Here is a 26705-nt window from a genome sequence, read left to right as displayed (position 1 = left end):
TCCATTAAAGTTTAAATATCATTCACTCATTGTCTACTAGTAGTATACAATGGGTATTCAATTAATATATATTTATTGAGCAAATACATTCTGAAGTCCAATGTGACTTTATATATAAAAAGTACTTGGAAATCATGTATTTTGTTCTGAAATTTCACCTATACAGTCCTTAAAATTTCTGCTAGGACAGTCATCAACCTGAATCTGTGCAGTTAGAAATAGCAAGTAATAAAAGAAAGAAGTCTGTTGCTGATCTGATGGTATGTGTTCTCTCATTTGTGTGAGTCTATTGAAGTTTCAGAACCTTGCAGACTTTTATGGCACTGTGAGATATCACCATTGGGAAAAGCAGACCAGGGCAATTGGGTGCTTTATACAGATAAAACCAAGACTAAAATGAAATATTTCCCTCCCCTTATGTGTTCAAAGATGGCATGAGTGAAAATTACCAATTTTATTGACTCAAATTTCTCACCCAAAGACTCCCAGAACTTGCACATTTGATGTAGGAGAACTTGTTTGAAAGGGGAAAAAAAAAAGTTTCAAAAGTAGAGACAAGTGATATTGCAAAATGATTGACTGGATTCTAGCTTGCACACTAGCTGGACCCCTTAATATATAATGAAATGGCTTATGCTTCTGAAATTACTTTTTGTAACCTTTTAGTGGCCTCTACAACAAATTTGCTAAATTATCAGAAACTTTGCATTTAAAAATATCTTATTTTCTGTATTTAAAAAACTGAAGGTCATCTAAATTTAGGAACAGTGAAATTACTTAAAATAAACAACATTATATTCAGTATGCATTTCAGGAATTAGGTATTCACCTGTTTTTATAGGGTCCAGATACACAGAATTTTTTTTTCCCCAAAAAATGTGATGCCTGATGACCGGATATAAAGCCATGGGCAAAATCTAAATATTCATTTCTTTAAATGTTCAAAAGAGGTTGCACTAAAATCTATTCTTTTACAAAAATACGATATGAGTCTATGAAATCTCCAGGTTTTCTGATCTGTTGTTCTCAATGTATTTGAAATAAATCTGAGACACCCAAGATTGTGGGACCAAAGCAGGAGAGAGCTGAGGTCAGATGCTCAACCATAAAAAGAGCAAAGGCTTTGCATGAGGAACAGGCAGGAAATGGAGCACAGACCCATCTAGCTTCTTTGTTGTTTTCCTTGTGTCTTTGTTGAGAGCTTGGGGGGCTGATTACAGGTAGCTTAGTAGCAGAATCCAGACCAGCATGGACTTGAGATTTTTGTCTGCTCAAAATTACTCAGGTGTGTTGGCTGCACTCTCAGACCTGCCACGAGCCGCATGCTCTCCCCTCCTGCTCACCGTACTTCTTTTCAGGGCATATTTTTTTTAACATCTGGGCTTTCTACTTTCTTCCTGCTGACCCAGAATGTACATTTACTTTGTTTCCTGCCCAAGTTTGATATGTTTGAGACAAGATGATCAGTTCAATTATGTTGACTATAACTTTATAATAACAGTTCCAACTAACTTTTTCACTTGACCATTGGGTTTTTAAAGGACCCAACAATAATAGCCCTCTAACCCATCTGAGACCCAGATGTAGTGGTCAGACTAATAGAGAAAAAAACATAACTACTTTCACTGATAAAATTGATATTGGAGAATGTGGTTTAGTTAAGGCCAAATGATTTTTACCCCAAATATAGGGCTTTTGCCCTTAAGGCAATGCATTACTTAAGAACAGACCAGAATACATTCTTTCTGCTGGTAACAGATTGCCAAAGAAATGGGAGAGGGTACTAATACAGACATCTTAATTCTCTTCTCTCCAAATCAACCACCAGAAAAGAAAATGGAACATGAAATCCGAAGTAATCCCCTAGGGAAGCTTTTTCTACACAGAGATATGAAACCTGGGGAAAAGAACTTCCCTCCAAACAGAGCCATTGTTCTGGTTGTGAGAAGTACTTTTTAAAAAAATGTTCAACAGTTATGCTATTTGACATCAATTATGCTATAACACGAGTAGTTTTTGCTCTGGCTATTAATAAACATACCAGTTTATATGACCAGAAATACTTCACTGGTTACATCAACACTCAGGTTAATGATACATCTTATAACTTCCTCAAGAACAATAAGCGGTTGAGTTTTGGATAGACATTGTGATTTGCACAGATCAGAAGGAATAAAAAAAGTTACCTCAGATGTAAAATCACATTTCTTCTCTTGGGAGAGAGAAAATTGATAACAGTTTTCAGGTAGAAGTTTCTTCTTTTTCTATTCTTCAAGGCTTCAAAAATTTCAGTTACCACCTTCAGTTACTGGACCAATATAAATTAAGGGCTAAGAAGAGAAAGAGTAGATTTTTTTTATGTAATTGTATCACTACTGCTGTCTTTTCACACACTCACGTACCTTATTTTTATGTGCCTTGTCATTAGAGTTGTAGTGAATAATGATCCAAGAGGCTCAGTTAAATTTGAATATTGGTACATCTTTCAAAATATAAGTATGTCCCAAATATTCACATAAATCATGCATAATTATTTAGAGCCAGTATGTCATAAGCAATATTTGTGATATACTTATACTAAAAAAATATATTGCTTAATCAAAATTTGAGTTTACCGGCATCCCATGTTTTATCTGAATAAATAATTTGGAACAGTCCACTATTCACTTGTAATGGCCTACAATTACTCATGGAAATTAAGAACTTCATTATATTTAAATGTGTCTACACATTTAATCAAATATAGTATTTTATTAAGCCTATAAATTCATGAGCAGTTTCTATTAAATTCAATTTTAAAATAACTTTTAAAACAATAGGAACTTTTAATAGCCTATATCTGTATTTCTCCTTTCATACTTCTCATCAATGTCTGCTATAGGTTTCTCAAATTTTTATTAAAAAATTTCCTCTGTGTGTGCTGAGTAATTATTGACTCCTGCATGCTAGCTTTTGCCAAGTCAATTTTGCCAAGGTTTTAGTATTTTTATGAAAAATAAACCCAGGAACCAAAGTTCAATCTTAACTGTTGGTTAATTAATATATAACACAAAATGTTATAATTATAAAGGACAGAGTAGGAATTGACCAAAAATTGTCTCAGTTCCATGGAGAGAGTAAAAAATATATTGTAATTAATGATGAGTTTCTGTTTGCAGTTGTGCAAATACTTCTAGTCTATGTAGTAATAGATTTTTCAGTAGCTAGATATTTATCCACAAAGATTTTATCTGTCTAGGCTATTTATGAACAAATTTTGCTGAAGTAATTATAGTATATGAAACAACAAGACTAATGCACAGAAAACAAAAATAAACATAAAATTGATCTAAAAAAATCAATGATTTCTTTAAGATCCCAAGTACAAAGCCTTTAGTATGGAAGAAAAAATATATAGCAACACTAGGGAAGGAGGAATAATATTAACAATATGGTGTAGGATTTGGTATAGGTTAATTGTGAAATACCCACTATAATTTCTGGGCCTTTCTAATACTTGAAAACTATAAAAATTTAATATTCTATGTAGATAACATTAATATTAATAGATCTTGTTAAAAATCTTCTTTTAAAAGCAGTACATTTCTTTAGAGTTGACTAGAGTAGCAGTAGAAGATAAAACTATAGTGTTTACTTTAGTTAATTTTGATATAGAACACTTTTATACTTTGGAATAATGTCCTTAGGAATTATCTAACACGTATTTCTTTGGATAGAAATGAACTTATGTATAAAAATAAAACTCTTAGTTTTCATATTCATGAGGCAAATATTTTGAATTAGATATTTTTTTGGAAATAAACTTGTTTGTTCATTGGTAATATTAGAGTAGGTAGATAGTTGGACATAAGTAGGAGAAAGGGGCCAGGCCATCACCAAGGAGGACTCTGTGCTGACCAACCCCTACTTCCTCCTTAGTTCCCAGCTCCTAGCTTATCAAGAGGACACTTAGCTTATCAGGAGGCCCAGATAGTTAAGGACACCTATGCTGACAAGAGGCCCAGGACCACAGGGGCTTCCCGGATTACAGGGCATGCTCAAGGTCCAAAGACCTTGTCTGTAAGTAACCCCATCTCATTAAAATAACATCTAAGTCTAATTAGCATTGTAGTTTTGACCTTTCCCACCACCACCCTGTGGACTTCACTTAGGTGTTTTTGGGTAAGGTGCCTGAGCACTGAGAAAAAATTATACGACCTAGAGCTGTTGATCAACCCATCAATCAAATGAAGTAAGATGCAGGGCAGGACTTCCTGCCATCTTAAGAAAAAAAATTAAAAAACTAACTCTAACAGTGGGGCTGCTTCAGGTTTCCAGATAGTCCACTCTCCTGTCTCATGAATATCTTTTTCACTTTAACCCAGTGAATTTCTTGCTGCTTTTTTTTCTTTCTATCTGTTCTCTCAATTGAATTCTTTCCTTTGAGAAGACAGAATCTGGGAAATGCAGTATGTTCCTCAGGTAACAGTAAGAGTTGTCCAATAGACTGATGTTTTGAACTACCTTAGATATGGATTGATTTAAGACATGCAAGTACATGTAGCCTAGATATTTAATTTTTATGATAATAAGCCCTATCCCGATTTTTCAACTGACATGTAACAAGTATGGATATGTTTTAATAATCTGCTTATAAGTGGGGAATAAAAATCCTTGAGGAAATAAGTGACACAAGAGAGATGGAAACAATATATGAGATGTGGAATTGCTTGCCTGTATTTCAATATTAATTTGTCAGTGTTAATTTTAAATTGTTTATGCTTGAATATATTTTCCTTCCTAGGGATTTGAATGTAAGGCTCATATTCAATGAACAGTAAAGCAATAAAGAGAAAAGATTCTTTCTCAAGCATATGGATTATTGTCTTTAAATTCTTTTCATGAAGTCACTATATGCACTAAGGTCTGTTAGACATGGGTCATTCTGGTCCACTGTCAATGTACTATTTTGTTAGAATTTTCTTAACTCTGTAAATAACAACTTGAGAAAATTAAATTAAGTTCATCATGCCTATTATCAGAAAAGAAAAATTAAGGTAATTTCAGCTGATGGTTAAGTTTGCTTACCAAATGTAACACGTAAATTAATTTTCACAATTCATTTTGTTCTTTGGCCTCAATTATTAATGTAATTCCCCAGTTAACCATGTCACAGTATTAATTTCTACTTCTTGAGTCCAAATTTAGATATCTTCAGTGAACTCCATTCAGTGAACTAACTAATGTCACATATGCTTTCTCCATCTGAGGTAATATAGAGAGCACACAGTTATTGCCATGGGAGATTATCATCTAGAAAAAATGATGACCTACAATCAGCAACATGAAATAATCTAATGTAGGAGTAACAGTAAAAACATCAGCTAATATTAGAAAAAGCACTATGCTGTGATATGTTATATTTTTGTTGTCCTTTCTACAGATACGATTTCTTAAGAAGTAAGTGAAGTAACTTCACAACTGGACAAGCAGGCATATTAGCATATATACACATTATACTAGCATTCTCTGATACTTTTTGAAAAAAATATTATGGCAATCTTATTCCAATGAGCAACATGTTTCAAAAATAATTATACATGATCCTTACTAAACAATAATTTTGTTAAGTGTAACTGTGATGTGTTTATTGTGTACAGAAAAGTTAAATTAATTAAAATATATTTACAACTTATATTGTCTTTATCCAACAGAAAAGAGAGGAAAATTAACATTTTGAGAGAAAACTATTGTAATGTTTAATAATTAACTCTCTTCATTTAGTAGATGCAACTCAGATAGGATATATTGCAATTGAATAAACAGTAATTTAGAGAATTTCCCATAATATATGTATATTATTTGCAAGGGAAACCTAAAATATAATATCCAATCAAGTTGTAATTCCATTTAAATACTTGTCATTGAATTAAAAGGAATGCACTTGGAAAATAGGAATTGAACTTAGAGGAACACATTTGGAAAGTAGAAGTGCTATTTTAAGATGAGTAATTCAATATATAATTGATTCCATAGTCATGTAACAGTATGGTGTGCTTTAAGAAAATGTGACTTTGATATCGGCCAGACATATTGCTTAGTTTGTATTTTGCTATGTATTTCAAAATTATATGTAAATGGGAATAATTTTATAATGTAGATTTTGCTAACTTTTTATTACCTGTTATCAGTACCTGTTTAACCAAAGTATCCGTAATTTCATGTGTGAATTTTCAAAAGACCAATTTGGTGGTGAAGAAGTCTTAAAGATTTATGCAACTGTACAGGTAATGAAACTGAATAGTTTCAATTGCTGAATTGATTATCACTCTTATGCTAACATTCTCTATTGCTACTCTCTCTATTGCTTATGCTGTACATCATTTGGGCATACCTTAAAATAAAAATATATAGGTTTTATAAAAGTTGGATCAATATAGCATATTCTGAAAGGCCCATATTACATATTATACACATATTAAAAATGAATTGTGTTGGAAGTATTAGTAATTGACAATGAACTTTTAAATTATTACTCTTAAATTCTCATAGGGTTTTAGAGAAAATTAACACATCTGACTGAATGGAAACACTCAATTCTAAAGAAAATTACTTGTTAATATCATTATATTGAGTCAAAATTTAATTAACCATAATGAACAACAAATTTAAATTCTTCCTTTATGTTTGTTATCTTAGTTGACACTGTCAACTAAGGACCATTTTCTCAAATATTATATTTTAATAGGTGGATATCAGATAAAAAGCCTTGTTTATAACTTCATCAGACTGCATCAGAAAATGAAAGGTTTTTTAAAACTGACTTAACTGCAATGGCAGAATGATCTGTTTTCCCATCAAAGTTTATTGGGCATCCAAAGAATATTAAGATATACACTAAGTGCATCCAATAAACATGCCAAGCCAGTAATGCTTCACACTTCAAATACTGAAATAGAAAAGCAGGTCGTTTTTAGCAACTGCCAATCTCGCATTTCCAACTCTTAGTAATTAGTACAAATTAAAGAGGAAGTTATACATGACATGTTTAAGTATCTCTCCTGAGTGAGTAAAATTCATCATAGTTTAAAAATTATTTTGCTTAACATGTTTAGAATATATTACTTCTTATCTAGATCTAAAGAATATTGCTTTAACTTCAGAATACTTAGGAATTATCAGAAATCCTTTTCACTTTCAAATAGCTTCTGAAGTAAAATACTTTAAGGTTAACTATTTAATATCATCATTTACCTTGCAAATTCTAGATATTCCCTTATTAATTTGATTTATATCCAAGTGACAATATTTAGCAACATAATTTAAGTAATTTAATGTGATTTATTAAATGCAGCTACAAACTCTACAGGTGAAGCTCGATTCATCCTTGATTGTGTCTTAAATACACTTCACTGGAAGTCTAACAGCCATTCTGATCTGCTGAAATGACTGCTCTAACTCCCAGTATTGAGTTAGTTCAATATTTGCAGTGACTATAAAAAACTAGAAGATTTAAATAAAATCAATTTAGTGTGCCTGAAAGAAAAGATTACCTCAGGAAGTAATCTTGTTAAGTCAGTATCTTGTTGTAATGACTCCAGTAGTAACTGTTTTAGAAACTACTTACCTTCTGGATTTTAATAGCTTAATTTTCTTGCCCTAATATAGGGGATTATTTTAAGTTGGGTTCACTACAAAGCAAATCTTGAGGCAGAGGCCTTTTGAGCTGATTCTTTATTAGGAAGGACAAAGTCTGTTTGCAGGAGTGAAATATAAAAAGAGTGGATCAAGGGATCAACAGATGCATACAAAGGTGGTTGACATCACTAATCATCAGGGAAGTGCAAATCAGCGGCAGAATGGTATGCTATCTCACACCAGCTAGGATGCCTCTTTTCAAAAAGACAGGAGATAAAAAGTGTTGGGGAGGCTGTGGAGAAAAGAGAATCTTTGTATACTGTTAGTGGAAATGTAAATTGGTACAACCAGCATGCAAAATAGTTTCATCAAAAATTAAAATAAATATCATCAACAGAACTATCATGATCCAGCAATCCCACTTCTGGGTATCTATACAATAATTAAATTGAAATCTTGAAGAGTTTTCTGTACTCCCATGTTCACTACAGCATTATTCACATAGCTGAATGGAAACAACCTAAGTGTCCATCTAAAGATGAATGGATAAAAAAGTTCATGTATATAAATATGTATGTATATATTTTCTCAAAGAATGTTACCTTCCTGAAAAATAAGGTATCTCATTCTCAGTAGTATCTATTATCATTAAAATAGTTTTCTGTACAAATTCATTAGATTTTCCAGTCTTTCAGCTATAAAAATATAGGTTTTATTAAATAATATGAGTTTACATACTGTTACTACATTCCAAGTTGACAATGATACTATCTGTGCTTACTTTAAAAACACTTCATTTTAAATAGTCACTTATATTACTTACTTAAAGATAGTGTTAAGAAAACTGATCATTGTTTATTGATTAATTACTATTCTCCAAGTATTATAAAATGTGGGTGTATACAATTTTATTTGATAATTCGTAAGAAGCCTGAGAAATAGAAAAATACTATTATCTTAATACTGTAGATGAGAAAACGGAGGTAGAGATGTACTGCCAGGTTTGCCACGGTCACAGAGCTCCCGAGTTACACAGAGGGTTGAAGTTCTGACTTCTGACCCAATGTCCCCAAGCTTAAATATCATGCTATGTTGCCTCAAATTCTGCAATCTCTTCTTGTTTTCTAAAAAACTTGGTAAAATTTTTCTTTCTAAATCATTTTGTCTTAATACAAGTGTCAAACTTGCCTGAAGCCTGTACATGTATAGAGCTCTGGACTTCTAGAACATTATTAATCAAAGTTTCTTAATCCTAAACAGAATATAATTTTAGTAATTTCCATATACTACCTGTTTTTGGAAAGAAACCATCTCCATACATTTGATTCATTCCTTTTGATATGTTATACTAACCAGAATGTGTTGTAAAGCCTGTGGCAGTATTCTTTAACAGAGACTAATGTGTACTACCACAAAAGAATGAAAACTGTGTGTGGTCATCAGTAGCTTTTAATAACCGGTTATTATATAAATCATCTGTGATCGATTAGTCCGCAATAAATTAGACTGCAATTCAGCCTTCACCTTGGAAGATTGTTGCACAAATAGATTGGCAATGTTTCCTGAAGTTCAACTTACCTACTGTGGGTAGAACTGGTTAGCACTACAAAAATCAACATTTGTAGCAATGAACAAACGCACTTGGAGTTCCAATTTCCAGATACTTGGTGACATACAGGTAGTACACTGACAATTAACCAAATTGCTTTCAGTTTTCAAAGGATAATTGGCAATAGTAAAATAGACCTTTGCAATATTTTATACATCTCTTTTGACTGTATTTATTTCAATTTATATTTCTCGACATTTATTATATAAAATTTTCAAACACATAGATAATTGGACAGAATTTTATAGTGAACATCTACAAACCTGCCACCGAGATATTCACACTAACACTTACTCTACATACTTTATCTGTGAATCTTTCCACCCCTCCACCTGCCAATCATTTCTTAATTTTGGATGCCAAAGTAATCTGCAGCATCAATATACTTGCCACTAAATAATTCAATATTGCCATATATTTTTATGCAAAAACAATGGAAAATGCTATTTTCCTTACTTTGCTTCTTTGAAGAATAAGGCTTCTTAAAAAATTAAGCAGTTTTGTTACTGTTAACTATTCATCCCTTCAAACTAATGCAGCTATGCCACTGTCATGATTTATAAGTAATAATGCTTGTAAAAAGGAAATGACTGTTGTTGTTTCTCACCATGCATAACATGTCGAAATTAAAAACATGGTTGTAAACTGGAGATGCTATCACCTTTGCTGCAGCTCAGCAGGCAAATTTAATTCATAAATCCTTCAGCAGCACATCTTGAAGCATGCACATAGAAACCTTCTAATTACCTTCTCAACTGCAAGTGAGATGTTTATGGCGACAGACAGGAATATATGTCAGGAGCCTGCAGTGTCATTGCAGTGACCTTTTGGGAGCAGCATTATAGATACAGCTGCTGAGGATCACAGCCGCTTCATATTTTGATCCAAATAACTCTACTAGGGGGGAGTAAATAATCACTAATCATGGCAAATTTAAATAATTTCTGCCTAAAAAATGTTAATGACTGAGACCATGCATTCCTATGAACTTTTGAACTTCCATTTTGAGAAATGAAACTTTCATTTTGTTGTTTAGGTTTCTCACTGATACATTTATTTTTTGCCTACTTTATGAATACAATTTTAATTTCAGTTGACATTTTTCCTTCTTATTCCACAGTTCCTATGGATATCTAAAAAATTATGTGAGCCATTCATTTATTTATAAAAAGAACACTCCCTTGTGCAAATCAACATAATAGGCACTGTGGAGACAAAAATAAGCTGTCCTTAAGGGGCTTATAATTTTTTTAACTGAGTGCATAAGCAGTGGTATATAAAATCTTCGGTTAGAATTTACCCTTTTAATAACTGGCCATTCATTAAGTATTATAAGATAAGTAATCACAATTCCTGCATATAGAAACAATTATATTTTTCTTGATTAGATAAGCATAATTTTTTTTTAAGTGCCATACTCTATTTGACAAACAACAAGATGTGTCTTCAGATTGTTTTGTTTTTCCTTTCAGGAACTTTTCCCTTGCTTGTAAAATAATGATATGATAAAATGATAATGGTACGATAATGATCTAATAAAATAATGTATAATTAGAGCCAGAATTATATATAAGATAGCAGCTTAGCACATTGTTTATCATATAGTGATTTATAAGTGTCAGTTGCTATGAACATTATCATCATTGCTCTCTTCCCTCCTTTTATTCGTAGTAATAATGAAATGATAGTGATGATTTCAGGTGTGATTTTATAAATTGGATAAGGGAAGGTGATGTGTACTTTGGGGATATAGACCACCGGTTTGACTCTGCAGCTCCTGGTTGCTCATGGAAAATGGGAAAGGGTTAGGAACATGATTTCTAACATTCAAAATTCACAAAACTGTTTTGGCTGAAAAAGAAGCACATTTGTTCCTATTACAGCCATTGAAAAATGTCTCTTACAAATTCTCATAAAAATAAAGTGTATAGGGGGAGTCTAGCAACCATAATGTTCATGTAACTGTACATTAACAATACCAAAATAAAAATAATAAAGTGTAAATTAGTTATTAAAAAATAATTTAACAATAAATTAATAAACAATAAAGTAAACACCATTCCAAGTAAATCCAAGCATCACAGTTATTTTTTAAACTCTGGAAAACGACACTAAACTAGTTTTAGCTCAATAAAAACAATTCTATGTTGGGCCAAACAATGTGATTGAAGTTGATACTCTTTAGTTATATAGATAAACCCAAGTATGTATTTTGAACATCTAATTAAATGGATAAATTACATATTCTTCAATAAATTATCTGTAATTTAAATTAAACCTGAGATCACATGCAGTCATAAAATGGTCAATCAAAAAAACAAAGAAGATGAAAAAAATGTAGTTAAATCTCTTGAAGAAAACTAAAATAAGTACAATTAATAACACTCAGTCATACTTTTTAAGGTCTCCTTTTCTCCCAGGTACATGATGGAATAAAGATTCTAGAAGTTCTTAATGTCCATTACTCACAGTTTTATCATCTACCTTAACTTCCTTATAAATATCAAAAAGCATTACCAGTAATGGTAAGTGTGAAACCTTCCAGTGTTCTAGAACCATCCCGCCCAGCATGGAAGCTACTAAATACTGTTGCATTTCTGTAACATACAGGAATATGATCATTTCAATTCCTGATATTCTCTTGCCTATAAAACTTTTCAGGATGTCAATAATAATTAGTGTGTATTCCTACAGAGAGTTTCTACAATCTGTATAATCAAAAGCCCCATCACAAAATTCATGTCCAGGAAAATCTAGTCTCCTTCTACTGGACAAGTCAGTAGCCTCATCATGTTCCCACCATTTAAAGGACAACTGCTATTTGCTAGTAACTTCTCATTCTGGTGGTAACAGAAATACTAGATTCTTCTGGAGAACCATTCCTCTCAGAGTTATGTCCCAGTTAGCAAAGTCAATAACCATAGTAAATTACCAAAGTGAATTATTCTTACCAAAGGGAATCTCCAGTGGTTGATAAATAAAATGTTTGCTGACCTCTGGAATAAAGAAACATTACAGTTGATGTCAACTCTGCTCTGCCCATCTATCCATATAGCTGTTGTGGAACCTGTGCAGATAGATAAAAGCACAGATACATAATGCAAAAATAAAAACAATGCACACACACACACACACACACACACACACACACATACACACACACACACTTGAGCCAGGTGGGAAAAATCCACAAATAGTTCAATATATATTTCCAATTTGAAAAGTCATGAAAGCTTTCAGAATCCTTAATTTACTGACATCAGGTAACCCCACAAATGTCTGATATTCAACTTGAAACATCAATTATAAAGTGTATATTACCTTTCAAACTGCAGTTTCTATGTCACTATATTGCTATAATGTCACACTGACTTTGTAATTGACTTCAAGTATCGCAATATCTCATGTGTAATTTCTCCTCACACCTTTAAAATTTGAGTCCAATTATCAGGCTGTTATAGGGAAAATGAACTTGCTCAGATCAAGGATAATGATTATTTTTCTTATAAAAGTACAATGGGATATTCGTAAGAGAACCTTAAACTTAAGATCTTAGTGAGTGGACTACAAAATGAGTTGCAGATAAACTTTCATTGATATTAATTGTCCAGTGAAATAATAATGATTTTACTAGCATCTCAAAAATATTAAAAGTCAGCTGGTTTGTAATGTACAATTGCTTCTGTAACTGTGTTTACCTCTTTTTCTCTCAATTCTCTTCTTTTCTAGAGCCACTCCATTCTCAGACATGGCCTTTGTGTTCTCCTTCATACCATAAAAACAAAAACAAGAACAAAAATGGTGAACATGTAACAACTGCCCCCTTTTCAGTCCTTCTTGGGGATGGAAGCCCTGGGAAGGGAACCCCAGGGTACCCGGGGCTTGTATAGCTCTCTCTTGATCTAATTACTTTTCCTCCTGGATTTCCTGTCTTGCAAAACCCTTCACTCTCCAATTATCATGTGTCACAGCTTGGCTTTTTAAAGTTACTGAGAAACAATGAGTTCAAGGTAAATATTCTTGTCAAATAATTAGAATGTAGATATTCTGTTTCAGAATAACTGCAGACCAATAATAGTTTAGCTGCCAGACAAAACAAAACAAGGAGGATATGCTCTGATGAAAATCAAAGAATGATTCAGAAATTTAATTTTTCATTTAAAGAATTAAATGATTCAGTCATTAAAGCTGAATGTTTTAGTTCTATTTGCCTGGCTGGGGTCATAAGGTGTATATGTGGATATATATACATGACTCTATCTATTATATCTATTATCAAGTGGCATTTATGGATGATTCTGCTACATAGTAAAGGGTGTCAGGCAGGATGACAACAAATTTTGTCCCAATCTAGTTAAGAGGCTAATTTGATAGGGAAATACTTCTGGAATGAGTTTATTCAATTCAGGAAAATGCATCTTGATAAAATTTGTTTAAACAGTAGATAATTTTGCAGTCCCAGAAATCACTGATTCAGGAATATTTAGATAAATGAATGTCTGAGCCAGGGAGAAGAGAACAAGTACGTGGAAGAAAAGCATTTTAATTAAGCAAACAATGTCAGCCCTACTCACATGTCAGAGAATGATAGGGACTGAACTAAGCCAGTTACATTGTACTACTTGGGCTGAGTCCTCAAGGATAAGAGAAATTCTAGAAGCTGGGGGAGGAAGAATGATGTAACAAACAGAAAGGCACCACAATGACAATAAAACAGAATGAATTATTGCTGAAAGTATGGAGTACTAAAACCTGAAAGAGACGCTGACTGATGACAAAGCCCTGGAACTGGTCTTCAGCAGACTGAGAAGCCTAACTGTAGTGTCAGTTCATGTGAGAGTTGAGGGTCCTTCTTCAACAGATAAGAATTATGTCATAGAATTGAAAATGAATGGTTACAAGCAAGTTCTGATGCTATTACCAGCTAATTACCCCCACTAATTTACTAGTGGGGCATTTCAAATAAGAAACACAGAGGGAAATTGGAAATGAAGAGGATTGGAATACATAAATAGAAAAGAAAGTCAACGCAAGTTTATTACAATGGCTGATCTTTCAACTTTGCAAGAAGGCAGACATTTCTCAGCTACCATTTCTCAGACATGACCCCTTTGAGATGAAACCTTTAAATATGGTACCCCTATTTCCACTATGCAATGGAAAATATCCCCCCACCAGGGTTAGGTTTAAAGTAACGGACTCTTCAAAACTAGAGAGGCGGAGTATCATTCTGCAAGTGTGTGACCATGATTTCCTCCATCACACATTATTCCCTCAGCTGCACCTGAACCTCTGCTGTCACCTTTGGTACCTCTAGGCACTCAATCCTGAGAGAATTTGAGATGACTGCTTTCACTTGGAATTGGCTGTTGTCTCAATTTGGTGGATGTGGGTAACTTGCCATGCTGTGTGTGTCCTATTATTGCTACAGACCCAAAAAATGAGGTACTGAAGTGTCTTGGTATTGAAATAATAGAACTCCTGGATCCCTGGGAATACCACATTTATTTCAGTCAAAGACAATCCAGGCCATTTGAAAGAAACAAATCCACCTGGACACTGAGGAACTCTCTAGCTTAGACTAACCAGGTTAAAACTTTGAGAAGGGTGAGGTTTGGCTATGCATCCCTTTGGCCTTTAATTCACAAGGAAAAATAATTTTATTTTGAACTTTAATGTTTGTGTGTTTCAATTTAAGACTTGATCTTTCTCTTTTTTTTTAACTTTAACTCCCAAGAGTAATTTTATATTTAATTTCTGCTTGGCAATTTAATAACAGGATGGAAATTATAATCAATTCAGAATATCTCAGTGTTGGTTTTTCACTATTGCACTATTTGGATATTGACATTTGATCTCATTGTAGATCACCTTTAAGCTATGTTGGATAATAAAGCTAGAATAATTCATAATGAGGATAGATCAGGAAGTATTTATCTTGAATACAGAATCGCATTGGAATTATTTAATCATTACACCTTTCTTCCTCATATCAGAACCTTCTGGTATAAAGATTACTTACTTAGCATCCTTGGTGTCAGGAGGATTCCCAAAGGAGGAGTGATTGACATTGAAGGAGCAAAATCAGAAGGTGAGAGTAGAACTCTCCTGATGGAATGCTCTTTTCTCCAAAAGAACAGTCATAGCCTCCTTGGCCATAACCTTAAAGTATACAGACTTTGAGTTGAAAATAGCAACCACTAAAGGTGGCATTTTTATTTGTCTGGTCAGGAGATATGTTTCTTATTCATCTCTGACAAAAATTTTCCTCCTGAAGGAGAGAATTCTACTAGTATAACACTCTTATTATGGCTTAAATTGTATCCTCCTCTCACCAACACATATGTTGAAGCTTTAACCCCCATTATCACTGTAGTTGGAGATAGGATCACTAGGAAGACAATTACGGTTAAATGAAGTCATAAGGAATGGACCTGAATCTAACAGGCTGGTGGCCTTGTAAGAAGAAGAACAAATGTTAGATTGTCAGATCTCTCTCCCTCTCTCCCACCCATTTTCTCTCTTTACCCACCCACCTGCCCCAAAAAAGCACAGAGAAATGCTAATGTAAGGATACAATAAGAAGTGAAGTCTGCAATCCAAGGACAGAGAACTCACTGGAAACCAACCCTAAGGTAACTTTGATCTTGAACGTTTGGCCTTCAGAACTGAGAAAATCAATTTCTGTTGTTTAAGCCAGTCTGTGGTACTTTGTTTTGGCAGCCTGAGCAGACTACTACAACATCTAACCTGTTACTTGTTTGGGCCCCTTCAAATATCTTAACAGTGGACTGCACAAATGCTAATATGACAATTGCAAAGAACTCTCAGGTTTTCTATCCAAACCATTAGAAATGAACTCTAAAAAGGCAGTATTTAAACCTTACCTACAAGAATGTATCAAGTCATGATTGGCCAAAAAACTGCTATGCCTGCTGCCTCTGAATAGCATTAACTTTGAAAATGTGTGTGTGTCTTTTCATGTGTATGTTAATGCCTTAGACTTCTGTTGTATAAGGCTATTTGGAGTAACATGGTTTAAAAAGAAAATGAACTATTATTATGAGTTGGAGAGAACCACAGGGACTTATTCCTGTAGGTTATCCTAATCTCCTTTAAAAACTATCCTGCCTAAAGTTAACTATGAACTTTGGGGGACTGATATGTCAGGGTCTGTTCATCAGTTGTAACAAATGCCCCACTCTGCTAGAGGATGTTGACAATGGGCGAGCCTATGTAGGTGAAGGACAGGAGGTATATGGGAAATTTCTGTACTTTCCTGTGAACCTAAAACTGCTCTTATAAATTTTTTTTTAATGTTACCCAAATATCTCAATGGCCTCACACAACAAAATACACATTTTATGCTAAAAATTTTAGGCTGCCTCTCAGGATGACTGTCTTCCAGGCAGTGATCCAGTGACTGATGTTGTTCTGATTTCGTGGCTGTATCATCTAAGAACAAGACTCTTTTGCAGTTCCACAGCATGGGGAGAGGCATGCTGAAATTTTTTCACCATAAATTGATACTTTGGTGATACTTTGATACTCCATATGTGAAATGCATCACTTCCATTTGCAACCTTTGGTGAAAACTAGCTACATAACAACACCCAAATGCAAAGTATAAGAAAGTTTATCTTCTTCTCTGCTCCACAGGAGAAAAGAGCAAGATATGACTGAACTGAGTGATTGAAGTTTTTTCCTCAACCCCATTGATTGAATGGCTATTTTCTTTTCCACATGAATAAACTCAGTCAAGCTCAACAGATTAAACATTTACATAACCTTAAACCTGCAGCTGTCTGGTAATTACTCTCAAAGTGTCTATCTTCCAGAATTTGATAAAATGGGTAGAGATGGGGCCCTTTGATTCACCTTTGAAACTGTGTCTATATCCTTAAGTTCAGATAAAACCCATTCTACTCTGATTTGTTATATGTCACACCGTGTAATAAATTCATGTGTCATCAGAGACAAGTGTTTCTAATTACATGTATACAAAGAGGTTCCCTGGAAAATGCTTGGGCCTGAAGCAAGCACCACATTTTCACAGGCCCCTTCTCAGAAAGGCCCACTCATCTGTTCATGTGCTGTTGCCGACCTGGCCCTCTGACTGCATAGGGGGCCAGGTCCTTCCAGTTATTCTAACACCTTTTCTCACTATAGATTTTTTCAGCAATTTCCTTAATTTGGTCTTCTACTTCTAACATAACCATAGCAAAACATTAAATCCATATCAATATTTTAATTTGGTTTAAATACCCCTGTGTATTTAAAAGCCTAGTATAACAATTTTCTACACATTTCAGATTCACCTATTCCTCAGTGTGACTAAATTAAATATGTGCAATACTATCATCTAGGATTAGGTTCAGACTTTTTTGACTGAAAACTTCAAGTCCCAGATACTATTATGCACAGGATTTTATTCTTTCACATAAAAGCTATCTGGAGTGAAGTACTCCAAGATATAGGTATGGAAGCCAAAAATTCACTAGTTTTTATGTTCTTTTTTTTAGAAATTCCAGATTCCTTCACTCTCTTCCTTAAATAAAAGTCTACCTTTGAGGACAAAGATTGAAACTGGCGTTTTAGCCATTGTATCTCCATTCTAGGCCAATACTGAGGAAAAGACAGAAAGGACACACCCTATCTTCTTAAAGAAACACCTTACTGATCATAACATTGTCATACAGACATAATTGTTCAGCAAGGACAACTGGGAAATGTAGTCTTTTAACTTGCCAGCAATGTACATAGCTGAATATTGTGTTGCTCTTACTGAGGAAGTAATGGAGAATGGATATGTTGGTAGACAACTAGAAGTCTCCAAGACAGATACCAATTAGAATTATGAAATGTTATTTACATTATTTTTTGTTTTCTTCTTTTCATGATTGGGAATGATGAAAATAATATTCCCCGATTTTTAACTAACCATGATTATAGTAGTTTAAGAATGCTTACAGATTTATATAGGTAAAGAAACATAGCTCTCTGTATGGAACATATCAGAGATCCATATTGCTTGATGGAGCACCACTCCTTTTGCTCCAAATAACAATTTGATCTTATCATATTTATAAAACTAAACAAATCATAGAGCATGTGCACTGTACGATATCTGAAGTGTATTAACAGATCAAAGAAAAGCAAAGATGTTCATACATATTTCCATTTCATGTAAACATTCAGATGTAAAATGAAGATACTATATCTTTCTACCCTGTGCAAAGATATAGATATTCTTCAAACAATTGTTTTGAAGTAATTATCTTAGACACATCTGTTCTAAATATATTGTACTGTTTAGTGGAGTAAGTAGATGCTTGGTAAGCAAATCTTCAAAACATTATTTCTAGATGCATATTCCCTTTGTTAAAAAAATGTTTATCTCATAGAACACATAGGAAGAATAAGTTAACAATATATTTTTATACACATTTGAACCACAATGCAATAGACTGCATCTGTTCCAACGTTCCCAGAAGTTCCCTCTAGCCATACTTTTGTAACAGTTCCCTTTGCCTAGAATTTTGGGAGATCAGCTTGGCAAACTTTCACCTTTTTAAAATCTTTGCTGGGATTTCACTTTCTAAATTAGACATCAAATTTAATGCTACCACCAACACTCACTATCTCATTCACAGACTCCTGATCTCCTTTGTTCTACATTTTCTTTTTCCATATCACCCATCATTTGCTAGCACACCAGATACTTAACTCTTAATTTTTAATGATTAGTACATATTTGCTTATAAATTTAAGCTCCGTGGGAATGCAGATCTTTCTTTCTCTAGTATAAACCAAATACCTAGAAGAACACAGAGCAGGCATTGAATAAATATCTGTCAACCAAATGAAGTTGTAGATCTTTGCGTGCTGTACAGTCACAGCTCTTTATGGGTCATACGAAACATTCGTTATGTGATTGCTCTTGATTTCTCCAGATGCATCTGTCCTCAAGCTCCCACAACAGTTCTATGTCCCATCGACAGCAAATCCACAAAATGGATACACAAAATTCTATTTCACTTATGCTCCATCTAGACTGATGATGATTTGTGCATTTTCCTTTTGAAGCACTGGGTGAGCTAAAAAACGAACTGCCACTTAGGCCTGGTACCCTATCAATCAATGGATAAAGTTCTACTTACCTCTAAGTACCACATCCAATGTGAAAACATAACTGTGTTTCCTCATATTCACAGGAAGGGTTTGGTGGCTTCTCTTCTATGCTCTGTGCTATTTTCACTTTTCATATTATATTATTATTTACTTACTTTTCTGTAGACTCAACTATATTGTGAGTTTTTGGAAAACAAGTATTTTCATTTATTATTTTGGTATTCCCTGCTCCAAATAGAAAGCAATGATTCACAGAAATTGTCCTTTAAATATTTATACAATCAATGCATAAAGTATGCCTTCAGGTGCTCTTCATTTCTTTCATATTGTAATAGATAAGACTTTTTAAATATAACTGTTACTCATATGGTATATTTCCTACTATATAGTATTTTTTCTACTTCCCTTCAATAATTTTTTTTATTTTGGTATCATTAATGTACAATTACATGAGCAACATTATGGTTACTAGACTCCCCCATTATCAAGTCCCCACCACATACCCATTAGTTACTGTCCATCAGTGTAGTAAGATGCTATAGAATTACTACTTGTCTTCTCTGTGCTGTACTGCCATCCCTGTTCCCCCCCTGCTACATTTTGTGTGCTAATCATAATGTACCTTTTTCCCCCTTATCCTCCCCAGTCCCTTTCCCTTTGGTAACAGTTAGTCCATTCTTGTGTTCTGTTAGTCTGTTGCTGTTTTGTTCCTTCAGTTTTTTCTTTGTTCTTATGCTCCACAGATGAGTGAAATCATTTGATACTTGTCTTTATCCACCTGGCTTATTTCACTGAGCATAATACCCTCTAGCTTTATCCATGTTGTTGCAAATGGTAGGATTTGTTTTCTTCTTATGGGTGAATAATATTCCATTCTGTATATGTACCACATCTTCTTTATCCATTCATCTACTGGTGGACACTTAGGTTGCTTCCATTTCTTGGCCACTGTGAATAGTGCTGCAATAAACATAGGGGTGCATATGTCTTTTTCAAACTGGGCTCCTGCATTCTTAGGGTAAATTCCTAGGAGTGTAATTCCTGGGTCAAATGGCATATTTATTTTTAGTTTTTTGAGGAACCTCCATACTGATTTCCACATAAATTTTAAAAACTAAAATTTTCTTCTCTTTCATGATATCAGTTTAAATCATTACTATTATCTCCAAGTTCAATAGCCTGCTTCTTTCCATTTGTGAGGCAGAGACAATGAGTAACCAGAACTGTAACTGACATGTGACTAAACTCTGAGCATTAGAGTAAGTAGAATATATTTCTGAGGCCAGGAAATATTTGTTGAACAGAACTAAATTTATGGGGTGACAATGATTAATATATTGAGACTTAATTTGCAAGTACCTGAAAGAGGCATTGGAGGAGCTCACATGTAACCCTTTAGAACACATGTTGTGTCCGTGGACATCATCTCACTTCTCCAAATTCTGCTTCCTTGAAAACAGTGCTGTTACTGGGTTATGCCTTGAAACTCCAGGTATCCTATCATCATAAGTAGAAGTAAAACTAATAATAATCTCTTAAACTATTTTACTTGTCTCAAAGACAAAAAAAGAATCAAAATTTCAGTTGGATCTAAATACAAAAATTTTATCATTCACTCTTAATGATTACTTAGTTTGTGCTTTTCTGTGTGCAGATAGATTATATTTTCCTGGGTTCTTATGATTATAAAAATACATTAAGTGGATGACGCCGAGCAGGTAAGATCAGTAATAGTTCAGTTATTAATTTTTCTGAGTTCCTTCATAAAAACAGAGCAAGGATAAGAGAAAAGCAAAATCCAATGGGCAAACTTTACAACAAAACAAGGTAACAAAGCATCCCCACGAAGTCCAAAATAGAAGTGAGTAGAGACAAATCATGAAAAGGTAAAAAAAAAATCTGCTATGGTAGGTAATAGGATAGTTGGCAAACTTAAACACAGGTGATTCCCCAAATAGCCATCTGGAGTTTAAAGGATAGCCTTAGGCTATGTTGTGAATAACAACTGCCACTAGAAAGGGTTTTATAGCATTTAAAAGAAGTTGAGTGCAAAGAGGCCCACAGTACATCTACAGAGGCTGGAGAGAACTCTCACATATGACTCCTGAAGGTGGGAACTCTATGAACTTAGATAAAATACCATACCATAAACACAACATACTTCAAAAAGTTCAAGTAAGTGGATTTGATATAAAAATGATCAATAAAAAATTAGTATAAGAAAAAAGATAGTAATAAACATAATAATATGCCTACAGACAACAAAACCTTATTAAAGTCTACAGAATAGATAAACTGTACCTTCTACTGTAATGGAAGGAACAACATTAAAAATTATTACAAAACAAAAGGTAACAACATAAATCAGAACTTTTCAAACTCAGAAATAAGTTGACAAAATCAAGGAAATGATTAGAAATAGAAGGAAAAAGAATTGCAGGGAAGAAACTAAACTTGAAGGAATGCAGGAGTGAATAAATGCTGTAGGTAGTGTCTACTGAAAAACAGGTTAAGAAAGGAAAAGTTTTAAAACCCTAGAAGTAAAGAAAATTAAGAAAATTATAATAACTTTTAGCAATAGGCAAAGATTCAATATGGAGTTGATACACACCATTAAGGAACAAATGAATATAAGGTTGCAGAATATATAAGATTTCTGACTCAAAAAAATACCCCTGATATTTTGTTATAAATAATAATAGACTAAATTATTAAAAAGGCATACCATATACCTGAGACTATAAATTCGGCATGAACAATTATGATATATTGTTCTAATTAAGTTACTATACTTGAAATAAAAAAACTTCCTCTGGCCATCTAGGCAAAATCATCAAAAAGAAAAAAATACTAGCCAAACTTTTTAAAGTACCACTTTAAAAACAGTAAAATGAAATAAGACAATTAATGTATCAAGGAAAGGAAATGTAAGCAAAAAGTTATTATCCAGCAAAACTGATATTCATGAAATAATGTAGAGTCAAACTATTATCAGCCAATAATGCTCAGAAAATATTTATAACGTGAAATTTTCTTGAAGTATCCACTTAAGAGCAAGATTCAGATATCATCATAACTACTGGTGGTAAGTTTTAAACATATAATGACATAGGACAAAGTCTAAATGAAACTTAAAAGGGAGAAAGTATAGAGAACAATGGTATATGACGTAGTTAAATTATAACATATATGGCTGAAAGAAGAGAATATGTTCAAGCTTTTAAATTATTTTCTCATGTAGCTATGCAGATAATGCTGTTATTTTTATTAATATGACTCTGAAATAATTATGTGTGTAATGTGGATAAAGGAAAGCTTTCATTATGATACATTCTATTTCTATCATCACATGTATCCTTGAAAACCAGTTATCTCAGTATGGAAGAAAGGAAATACAGATGTAATCTAGATAATATTAACTAAAGTCTTGTGTTGAATTTAAATTAGATATATCAATATGAATGCATGAGGAATTTTATCCATAAAAAAGTTAAAATTCTATATATAGATATGAAATACAGAGACACACATTTGTTTATCTCTGTCCATCAAAGAAGCTCAAAAATAATGAACAATTCAGTAGCAGTAAGCATCCCCAGTGACAAGATTATAATCTCATGTCATATCATCATAAAAGGAACCATATCTTCTGGAAAAAATTAGCAAATAGGTTTGAAACAGGAAAAAAAACACGATGAAATTGGAACATCTTCCTATCCAAATGATGAAGAATTAGAGGTACTGAGCAAAACAAAGGAAAATTTAAGAATTGTAAACAACTTAAGTAAACTTGGTGACTTTTAAGATTTATTTTTTTTTGCCAAATTCTAACTGCAGATTCCAAATGATGAAAGCACAAGAAAATCATGCCTAATTTTAAAATTTTGAATCAAAATTCTGGATCAAAGGTGCTGGGGTCATCAGTTTTAGTTAATAATGCATTCTGTATCTATTAGAGAGCTTACAAACATATGATGTGTTTAATAACAGACTTCCTGATTTCTGAGGTTAGCTAAATTCATTCCATATTACTGAAGTTAACTATACTAAGAATGTACATTTCAAATGTGTTTTAAGTTAAATCACATAAAATAATTATAAATATACCTTCCTCCCATGAATATCTTAGAAAGCATTTCACTTCTGCTTTTAGTGTTATTAGGAAAAAATTTAAATATATTGAATACGCAGTTTGATATGATCTTAGCTAAAAGGATTCTAAATAAATATGTGGATTTTATAAAATGTGTTTGTATAACAAATGCTAATATTAGCCTAGCAAAGTAGTATTTACATTCTGTTGAGAGCTAATCAATTTATACTAATCACTTTGATCAATGTTATTTAATTTATATGCTAAGCAGATGAACTGAATTATTATAACCAAACAAACTGATCTTTATTAAAGGTTTCCTGAGTTTCAGATGGTCATAGATGACATCTAATCAATTATTCTTAGAAAGGCAGTTAGCTTTAAATATGCATTGCAAAAATTTAATGAAAAGCATGCCATATGTCTAATTATTTTATGAAATGATCACATTAGAATAGTACTATATTAACTAGTCTTTTATATACTATTTACTGTGGAAAGCTTTTATGAACTTTAAAATAACATTTGTTAATATAAAACATAGTTAAGCTAGAAAGATAATTTTTAGTGTTGATTTCATAAAATAAAGTATTAGTCTATAATATGCTATTTTAGGTGGAATGTTTATAATAGTTTGAGTTCCTTTTTATATGCAATAGAGAGACCTGTGCCAATAGAGAGACATTAGTTACAAATATCTGTGTTGACAGAAACAGAACATAGAGCAAACCTTTATGGAGCACCTTTTATATGTGTGTCTTTCAAAGTAACTTGAAATGTCAACTGTTGTCAAGAGTAGTGCCAAGTATAATTATTTCAAGTCATATTAACCATAGTTTTAAATGACATAGTAGCTGTCCACAGAAATAATACATCAAATTGTTGATAGAAGTCATGATTAGGTAGATCTGGGTTTTTTGACATTCTTTATCATTGCTTTATCAGTTTATCATCCTTGTTTTGTAAATGAGGATGTAAAGGATCAACAATAAAATTCCAAGTTGGGTTCTTTACCTGCGTATTTTGCTGGATGAGGAAGTTAGGTATAATTTGCATTATTCTTTAACAGTAAGCATTCATTGGAAGCTGAAGAGTTTATATTGGAGTGGGATGTTAAGATTTACCAAACGGAAGTTTACTTATTGTTATTAATAATTGTTCTCTGTTACTGAGATAGTTTTAGAACTCAAAGTCTGCCAGAGAACGTTTCCATTAGCATCCTTTCCCAAACAAAGATTTTTATTATGGTATGATGGGGTAATTATGCACCCTACCCCCTCTCACCAGAATTTCTTTTGATCCTGGATAAAGGAGATCTTTCTAAACACAAATAATAATTAAAGGTCTCCAGTACATAGAGCTGAGCATAATTTTTGTAGGATACTATTATACATATTGGATGATTAACTGAAGTTTAATTGAATTCTTATTGCTTGAATTTTATGTCATGTGATTTTTAAGAATGAGTCTACAAAAATACATCTGTTTAGTCCTGGATACACATTTCTTCCATCAATTTATTTTAATTTTTCTTAAATATTGAAAATAAATGAGTAGTAATTGGACTAAATTCATTGTCATTCCAGTCATTCACTTACACTCTATTGCTAGAAGTTTGAGAGGTTTTGACCACTCTTAAAATACAGCAAGGTCAGCTGAAACTGCTTCCATAGACATAGGCTTTCCTAATCATATATAATCACAAGAGCCTCATTTGTGCCCATATCTTCTAGGCCACTAGAAGATTTGCCCCAGTGGTTACAAAATCGTGTTTTTCTCCCACAAACCATTCATAAGCTGCTTGAGGCTCGCAATGAAAATAGATTATAAAACATTACACTGAGACTTTTCCTGACATTTCAACGCATATTTAGTCCTGTCTTTTTGCTAAATTTGCCATGGAAAAGAAAAACTTAACTGGTGCCACTATAAGAACTGAGGTCAATGTAAAGTTATAATGTGATCAATGAAAATAAAAAGAGAACCTGCAAGTAATCATTTTCATGTATCAATTGCCTAGCTGATCTTTCCATCTGGAAATCTGTTAAACATACCAAATTTATTACTTCCAATACCCATTTCTCTATTCTGCTCCTAAACATAGTTCCCACACTTTTTTACTATCTCAGTAAATAGCAACTACATTCTTGAAGTTATTCAATCCAAAAGATTTGTCTTTAATTTTTCTCCACTCCTTATGGCCAATGCATCAGCAACTCTATTAGATCTATATTCAAACTATATTCAGAACTCCCTCATCTTAGTATACTGATCATAACCCTCATCTATTCACTGTTCATTTATTAGATGGCAGTTATTAAGTGACTGCAACATTTTTGATGATGCTGATGATGCTATGTACAGATACAACAGTAGAAACACACGCAACACAACAAAACACAAAACTTTCCCTCCTGAGTCTTATAATCATATAAAAATAATATTGACAGAGATTAATGGCATAGCCACCAAATGGATCACATGGGATGCCCCTTCCCATCTGCGTATTCCCTATACTTCAGCTTTAAAAACGATAAACTAGAACTTGGCACTTATCTCAGATTCTAAGATGGTATAACGTCTCACTAAGAATAAAAACGAAAGTCCTTTACAGGCACTACGAAGGGCTCACTGAGTCCTGAGCCCTGGCCACACCTCCCTTGGATCGCATCTTCTTAGGTGGCCTCACTCATGCTGGGTCTACCTACCAGTTTCTCTGCTGTCCTTGAATGTGCCAAGGACATTCCCACCTCTTGACCTTGGCATGTGCTCGTTCCTCTGTTGGAAAACACTTTCTTTCTACACATTTTCATACTTCCTAATCCTTAATCATGCTTTTATTTTCATGGAATTTATTGCCACCTAAGGGAAATATTTTCTTCTTTTATCTACAGTTCTACAACTGTATTTTAAGGGCCCTAAGAATAAGACTGCCTGATTTTTCATTAGCATACAATGCTATGTACAAAGTGCACAAAGAGCTTAAAGTGCATATTGAATATATTTTTAAATGGATGGATATATGCAACACTAATTTAGCATTCAAATAAAGTGTAGAACTAAAACAGCTCCTTAGAAATTATGTGTATACTTCCTCAAATAAATAATTATTTGCATATATGTGTATATATTTATGTATAATTTATCATGTAAATAAGTTTCATATTTTCCCCAAAGAACAGCTTGATATTTCTCCATAATGAATTTTACAAATAGACTCAACCATTTAAGAAATTGTGTTTGAATCATTTAGGT

Source organism: Manis pentadactyla, chromosome 2, assembly GCF_030020395.1.
Source record: "Manis pentadactyla isolate mManPen7 chromosome 2, mManPen7.hap1, whole genome shotgun sequence".
In the NCBI taxonomy this organism is placed as follows: Eukaryota; Metazoa; Chordata; class Mammalia; order Pholidota; family Manidae; genus Manis; species Manis pentadactyla.
This window is presented reverse-complemented; position numbering follows the sequence as displayed.